Raw genomic sequence first — 7,277 nt, forward strand, 5'->3', positions numbered from 1 at the left:
TTTCCCTTCCCCGCGCCTCGGGTCTAGGGAGACCGAGACGGCGCTGGAATCGGCCAAGGCATCAGCCACCGACGGGCGACCCCACACACGCACCCCCCAGCTTCAGCCTCGCGTTCCTGGTGCCTCCGTGTGACTGGCGAGGTGCCTCCCCGTCTGTCGGTGCCCCATCGCTTCTGCGAGCGAGCGCCGTGCTCTCGGGACCGAGGGGGGCGGGGGAGCTATACAGGGTTGTCTGTAATGGGTGTCACTTTTATTCCCCCCCCCCCCTTGCTTAGTTAAAATCCCAAAAAGGCACTACGCTTTAACGCCCCCCCAAGTGCACCGTCAAGTATTTGTGTGGCTACACTGCTTTCGCCCTCAGTTCCCTCAAATAACTCACCCTGTTTGTGGGATTTATTTTTTTTCTCTTTTAAAAATCCCAAAGAACCCTAGTTAACTCCCAAAACTCTTTAACACTCCCCTTTGCAGAGAAAAAAAAAATCCCCTCTAAGTGCTATAGACACACCACGCAACCGTACTTACGGTCTGTATTGGATCGAGTTGACCTTTTCCTTCTAACTGCATTGAGTGTGTTTTTGTTGCAGCCGCTTTTTATTTTAGGAAAAAAAATCTAATGTCTTCAACAGATTTATTGTGTTTGGAAGAAGAGAGCACCAAATAACCATGAACCTTCCTTTCTTTCTAGAAACAAAATTAAAACAACAAAAATAAAATATAATAAAACAAAATAAAAACGGGGCAGAGAAGGCAAAAACGGCATGTGTGTCTGTCCCCTCACAGGCTGACACGCTCACAGGGGACAGGGGCGCTGCCCCCACGGCAGCGGCCGAGGCGGGGGAGTGGGAGCTCCGCTCCGCGCGGTACCTGAGAGGGACTTTTCTTTGTTCGCGATGCCCTTTCCCTGCCGCCCAATCAGAACCCCGCTTTTATGAAACCAGGCCCTCCGATTGGCCCGCCGCTCCTCCTGCCTGCCGGCGAGGGCGAGAGACAGAGACACGCACTCGCTCGCTCGCACGTCGGGCACTCACTCGCTGAGACACACTTCGTACACACACACACACATCGTACACACACACACCCGCAGCCCCTCGCTACGGAGCCCTCAGCCTACACCGAGCCGGCAGCCTCCTCGCTGCAGCCAGCTGCAAATCGTGTTTCCCATTTCAATTATCCTGTATAACATTTAGGGCTTAGGGAGAGGAGAAAAAAAAAATGAAGGGGAACAAAAAAAAAAAAAAAAAAAGAGGAAAGAGAGCGGGAGGAAGGAGGAAAAAAATAGAAAACCAAGGTGGAGAGTAGCTCTGCCAAGACTCACATGTCGGGAGGAAGACTCCCTCATTTCTTTTTAATTTAATTTCAGGGCAGTTTTCGAAGCGATGATGAATGATTTTTCTGTGCCGGTTTCAAAGAGGCAATTTAGAATCTCAGTCATAATTTTTAAATGCCCCCTCATTCAAGATTATAACAGCTTGAAGCCAGCGAGAGAGGACTGCTGATACACATGTGCGATTATTTTCGTGCTTAGTGGAGGAGAAAAGCAAACAGTGTCTGGAGGAAGGGGCTGAGGGGAGGTTCAGGGCAGGGCAGCACCCCCACCTCTGCTTGGGGGGGGGCACCTAGCCGCTGCTCTGCTCTCGAATCAGCCCTCTTTCTTGCATCAACTTTCTACAGCTCCTCACGTATTTTATTACATGTTCGTTTTTACAATATGGCTTAAGTTAGGCAGGTCGGGTTTTATTCTTTCTTTCTTCCTTTCTTACCCCCCCCCCCCTTTTTCGGAAGGAGGGGGAGCAGAAAATAACCCTTTTGTTTCCAGACTGCTGATTTACTGCCGCACGCACTGAAGTGTGAATGCCAGCGACCCTATAACTACCACGTGAACATCCTTTCACAGGAATTAGTAACACAAATCTTCCCTATCGGGCTTTGTGTAGCTCGAAAATATCCCCCTTAATCATTCCTTTTGTTTACGTTGGGAGCCATTATGCTACACCACTGCGTTAAATTGCGTTTAACCCTTCGCGGACGGTGGGGGTGGGGTGGGGGCGCGGCCGCCCGCGGCACCGGGGGGGGGGCGGGCGGGACGGGACGGGACACGGCCCCTGGCCCCGCAGGCACCCTGTCCCTTTTCATACACTTAAGCACGGTCTATTTTTTTTTTTTCCCTCTCTCCCCCCTCCCCCCTCCCGCCTTTTCCCTTGATCTCTCTGGGACTGATCTCCCTGTGAAAATCGATACGGGATGTTTTTCTTGCCAAACGCACGCGTTGCCCAAGTCAAGGTTTCCGGCGAAAAGTCAAACCGTGGCATTTACGATGTCCTGCACACCCATGACAGGGTGACAAAATACCTCCTTTGGACCTCATCCAGCTGAGCAAAGCACGCGCGTTCGCGCCCCCGTTTTACACACTTCCCATCCGAGGGGCGATTAGCGGAGAGGTACCGGAGGAGCAAACCTCCCTGAACCTGCTTCGCAGCGAGGGCTTTACAGAACGTGAAACAAGCCGTGTGGGGGTAAAATCCGCCCGTGGTGTGGCACCCGACCATGCCTTACCCACCAGATCACCACGACCACGGGCCTCGGCAGGAAAGGCTGCCCTCCCGATCCTCTGAGCGTTCTGATAACGAAGAGTTTATTAGCAGGGATAAGTTCATTGTCAAGGAGGCCCTCGATCGCATTACATTTTTAAGCCATTACAAAGGGGGGAGGGGAGAAGGGGAAAAAAAAAGGGCACGGCATGTGTGTAGCGGAAACAAAAAATGCGGAGGTGTGAACAGTGAACACATCCTTGCCCTCCCGCCCGGGCCTTCAGACAACCCAAGGATACTCTCAAGGAGGGCCTCCGAGGGGCCGCGCCCGGGCCTTCAGACAACCCAAGGATACTCTCAAGGAGGGCCTCCGAGGGGCCGCTTCCCAGCCGGTGTGGCAGCGGAGAAGGCTGGAGACACTGGGAGCCTCCGGCCAGGGAGGGGCCACAGCGTTTGCAATTCGTGGGGGAATAAGCATGCATAATGTTACAAGGTATCGAAAATCGCTGTTTCCCCGGGATAACTCTTGGGTAATGTCACTCAGTGGTTAGCAAAATTTTTAAGATCAGCAACACCAAACCTACTTCTTTTAGTCTACTTAGTCGTGCATCACTATTGCTGTTTCTCTACTGTATGTATTTTTGAGATGTAGGTAATGGCCCTTTCACTATCGACCTCTGTTTAGACACGTTTCACTTTGGGCTGCTTCTCATCTGCAAAATTACAGTCATTTTCACATTATTATACAGTGAGTAGGAGACAGTTTGTATTTAGCATTGGGTGGGGGAAGGGGTATTATGGGAAGTGATCTGCTACGGTCAGCACATAATTTCAGCCCAAAGAAAATTGTTTCTGAATAGATGGTCTGTTAACTAGCCAAGGAACAGTCACTGGGAGAGATTGCAAAAATGCCTCTGCTTTATCTGCCTTACACCATCATTTAAATTTTCGAAAGCAATGGTCAGTGAAAGAGCTGCTTCTCCAACCACAGATGACAACTGACGGGTAAAATATCGTTACAAACCTCCTCAGATCACAAATTCGGAGGGGAGCATCGCCTCTCACCCTTCTCCCTCCTGGCTTTTGTGTATGACTCTACAGGGAAGGAGCCTGCCCAGCGTACTGTATGATTACCGAAGCAGGGTTTTATTTGTCCATTTCTGTGGCAGAAATCACGAAGACTGCTCGCAGGCCCGAAGACTGCAGCAGCCGATTCCCAGGAGCGGCTGCAAAAAGACCACTTAACTCACATTGTCTTGTCAGGTTGAAAACGTCAGTATTTCAAAAAGCGGCCAGTGCCCGCTGCATTATTTAGTAGTTTTCTCGACTTAGTTTCTACCTGCTCGGCAAATTAAATTACAACTTTGTTTTCCTGTACCTTTTACGAGACAGACAGAAGGCTAATAAATTAGTGATGTTTGTCTAAAATAGGAAATCCGGCGCTAATTGGTGCAGCTGCACACCGCTAATAATCCCGAAGAGACGCCCACCCTCCCCGGCCCCCCTTTCGTTCTTGTTTTGTTTTTAATCTTGCTAGGCATGTGCAAAATTGCCGGCAAACGTGTCTGTTTTTAGCTGAAGGGGTGCAGAGCCCTTACCCTTCCCTGCCGGGCGGTTTAGCCCCACGTTCGTCCTTAGGGATCGCCGCTCTCCCGGGGCGGCCCGCGCGCCACTCGCGCCTCCGGGCGCCCGACGGGCAGCGCCCAATCACCGCGCCAGAAATCGCTTTCCCGGGCTGCCATTGGCTGGGCGGGGCGGGGGCGTGGAGCGGGCGGTGCCGCGCGCTCCGCTGTGCGCGCTCCCGGCGGCCCGGGCACCTGTGTCCACAGGCGGGATTCCCGGGTAAAGCGCGGGATACAGCCAGTGCCTGTCCACCGACAACTTCGGGAAGGGCTGTTTTCAGTCCTCGCCGGGGCCCCTTTAGCGCTAATAGGAAGAACTTTAAGATCACTAGTGTTAAATTTACTGATGTCTGAAAATGTCACCCAATCCCACTGTCATTTGCAGCACAGCCTTAATTACTTTCCCTCATTCGACCTCTTTCTACTGCACCCCTTTGTTCCTGCAGGAGCACGGGTACATGTATGTGCTTCCAGTCTCAACGTTACAAACAACATGTCTGCAGACGAGTCTGCAGAACCATCGTTCTCTTTCTCTTCAACTTTTACACTAAAGAGAGGAAAAAAATCTATTTCTTGTTAGGACTTATTTGTTAGACTAATTGGGTAAACAATAAGTGGTGTTTCTCTCTCGAACAACGTTTTGCACATAAAGGGTTTCTCACAGCAGATTTGAAAATAGTACACTGGAAATTGTACTCATCCAAAAATTTTGGATTAGCATATCCTTAGAACCCTCAGAATGTATCAGACCTAACCCACAGTCTTATGGAGAACTTTTAATTGAAGTGGGCAAACTAGTGGCTCTGCGGATTAATTGTGGGTAATTTATGACAGCATTGCTGACTGCCAGTGATCCGTAGACCAGAGTGTGGGAACTGGTGATACAAACGTACAGAGGAGTCATTATACACTTGGCAGGTACTTCTGATACCACTTTCTTTTTTTGGTAATGGTAACAATGTTTCCTTCTTCTTTAGAACAGTTCGAAGACTCTTTTATATTTATCTGTGTATTCCCAAGGAGTCTCACTTTAATATCTAATCTAGAGGTCAGTGTCTCTGATGTTTCAGCACATAAATATAGGTTATGTATGGAAACAAAGTGCCGCTATGTTGTTTATTGAAGAGCGACAAAAATGGCCTGGCAACTGGCAACTAGAGAGAACGATTTATGAAAGAGTCTCTGTGTGTGTGTATTTATTTGGGGGGAGAGAAGAGTGTAAAAGGCAAACTAATACTACACTAACTAGTGTAGAAACTATTCCTCTGAGAGCACAGGAAAAGAGAAAAGGAAGAGAAGAGAAGAGAAGAGAAGAGAAGAGAAGAGAAGAGAAGAGAAGAGAAGAGAAGAGAAGAGAAGAGAAGAGAAGAGAAGAGAAGAAAAGAAAAGAAAAGAAAAGAAAAGAAAAGAAAAGAAAAGAAAAGAAAAGAAAAGAAAAGAAAAGAAAAGAAAAGAAAAGAAGAGAAGAGAAGAGAAGAGAAGAGAAGAGAAGAGAAGAGAAGAGAAGAGAAGAGAAGAGAAGAGAAGAGAAGAGAAGAGAAGAGAAGAGAAAGAAGAGAAGAGAAGAGAAGAGAAGAGAAGAGAAGAGAAGAGAAGAGAAGAGAAGAGAAGAGAAGAGAAGAGAAGAGAAGAGAAGAGAAGAGAGAGAAGAAAATCCTAACATTGAAATGTGCTAATCAGTGAAATATCCTAACATTGAAATGTGCTAATCAGTGAAATAAATAATATCCCAAAGTTCTTAAATCCCATGGTTTAGGATTTGAAAATTAGGCTGGAAAAAGCCTAGAAATAAATACTATGGGGAATTACTCCATTTTGGCATGAATGACCTAGTAAGTCTTTTTTATTTTGTAACTTAACAGTTCTGTGAAGTTCTGCTGTAGAATTTGAACTACAAACCTTTTACCCAGAGATGAGTATTGCCTCTGGTTCACTGTATAGATAGTCAATTTATAGTCAAATAATTTAAGCAGCATATTTATTTATGTAGTGCTTTGTGTAAACATTCAGATAATATTAAAAACAAGTATTTCTTGTATAATAGAGAGTGTGCTATAAGAAAGGGGCAATACATGTTAAAACTTGTCTTTTGTCATAGTCTTAGCACTCTATAGCTTAGTGTTTCACAGCCAATTATAATTTGTAATAGAAATTATGGATGCAGATATTCGGTATTTTAGTAGGGCAGCATCCACATTATAGTTGTGGTAAGGTGAAAAATATACAGAAGGACAGTGACAAGTGCCGTACTCCAGATTTTCTGAGAACTACTGAGCATGGGGAAATGAAACTGAGGCTTAGTGAACACGGTCGGATTGTTTTACTAGAGAAAAGGTTAGGAATCATGGGCCAGGGAGAGGAAAGGTGAGTCTGAAATGGAATTTGCAGAGAAATAGCCAGTTAGGCATAAGGAGTCTGTAGGAGAAGTGGGTTTGAGAGGGATTTATCCAATGTGAAAGAAGAACAAGAAGCATAAAGTTTGATAAGCAGAAGGAAAAGACCAGAGATAAGATCAGATATCATATACAAGGAACAAGATAAAGTTGACTAAGTCACAGAGTGTGGAATGTCTGGCAAAGTGAGGAATGACTCAAAGTTTTCAAAGCCAAGGTTAGGTATATCATCCTCAGGGGAGGAAGGAGGAAACATCCTGCTAGATTTCTGACAGAAAGGAGCTTGAAGAGGAATGAGCCTTGAAAACTCACCAAAGAAGTTATCAGAATGTATTTGGGAGTTGACACCTGGTAGAATTAAAAACTGCAGCAGTGTGGAAGAAGAAAAATTCCTGAGAGAGATCTTGATAATCAGGATGAGAAGCATTTTAACAAAGTAAGTATGTGGGCTACTGGAGCTGTAAGTGGAGAGACTATCCCTAAGAACGTGTCTGCGTGTACCAGAGCAGGCAACTGTGCCCTCTTACTTTCCTGACTGTCCTTGTTGGTCTGTTGTTGTTTCCTTTGCTGTATTGAGGCAGGAGAGAAACACAAAGAGCGCTTCCTTCTGTCAACTGCACAAAAAAGGACCTGCTGGAAAAGAAACATGAGAAGATAGGGAGCAAGACAGTAGGAAAGAAGGAGGGGGGAGGGGTTGAGACCAAGTGAGGGAGACAATAAAGAGGACAGTGTAA

The 7,277-nt window shown here is 46.8% G+C and overlaps 1 protein-coding gene across 1 annotated transcript in view; it reads right to left on the minus strand.

The window, feature by feature from the left end:
- Nucleotides 1-791, minus strand: part of ZNF608 (zinc finger protein 608) — an 86,432-nt gene extending 85,641 nt beyond the window's left edge. The window contains exon 1 of the mRNA XM_018086172.2: nt 523-791. The gene's annotated coding sequence lies outside the window, so the exon portion shown is untranslated. The remainder of the gene's footprint in view (nt 1-522) is intronic.
- Nucleotides 792-7,277: the final 6,486 nt, after the last annotated feature.

The sequence above is a fragment of the Manacus vitellinus genome, unplaced genomic scaffold (genome assembly GCF_001715985.3).
Source record: "Manacus vitellinus isolate BGI_N305 unplaced genomic scaffold, ASM171598v3 scaffold_9_pilon, whole genome shotgun sequence".
Taxonomy (NCBI): domain Eukaryota; kingdom Metazoa; phylum Chordata; class Aves; order Passeriformes; family Pipridae; genus Manacus; species Manacus vitellinus.